This window comes from Syngnathus leptorhynchus, unplaced genomic scaffold (genome assembly GCF_054491065.1).
Source record: "Syngnathus leptorhynchus isolate UIUO unplaced genomic scaffold, UIUO_Slep HiC_scaffold_51, whole genome shotgun sequence".
NCBI classification, from domain to species: Eukaryota; Metazoa; Chordata; class Actinopteri; order Syngnathiformes; family Syngnathidae; genus Syngnathus; species Syngnathus leptorhynchus.
This window is the reverse complement of record NW_028232018.1, coordinates 344293-345000: the sequence shown is the minus strand read 5'-3', so window position 1 is coordinate 345000 and position 708 is coordinate 344293.

The window sequence follows — 708 nt, the reverse complement described above, 5'->3', positions numbered from 1 at the left end:
TTGACTCTGCCTCGAGCTCCAGACCTGCTCTGCCTCTGCCTTCAGCTCCACACCAGTCTCCGACTTCAGCTCCACCTCTGACTCCAGCTCCACACCAGTCTCACTTCAGCTCCACCTCTGACTCCAGCCCCAAACCAGATTTGCATCTGACTCCAACTTCATTTCCGCCTCTGACTACAGTTCCACACCAGCTCTACCTCTGACTTCATTTCTGCCTCTGACTCCAGCTCTACACCATCTCTGCCTCTGACTTCAGCCCCACTTCCGCCTCCATCTCCGCCGCCAGCTCCACACCAGTTTCTGACTTCAGCTCCGCCTCTGACTCCAGCTCCACACCAGTTCTGCATCTGACCACAACTTCAGTTCCATTTCTGACTACAGCTTCTCCTCCAACTCCAGCTCCACACCATCTCTGCCACTGACTTCAGCTCCGCCTCCAATTTCGGCACCACACCAAATCTGCCTCTGACTTCAGCCCCGCCTCTGACTTCAGCTCCGCCTACAGCTCCAGCTCCGCCACCAACGCCTTTTCCATGATGACATATTTTCTTTGGTCCCACCGGGATTTGAACTCGGGTCGCTGGGGTGAGAGTCCAGAGCACTATCCACTATACCATGAAGACTTTACTAGTGTTGCAGGGAGGGAATGTACACTATATGGTTTAATGGAGCATTCTCTGACTCCACCACCAGCTCTGCCTCTGACTT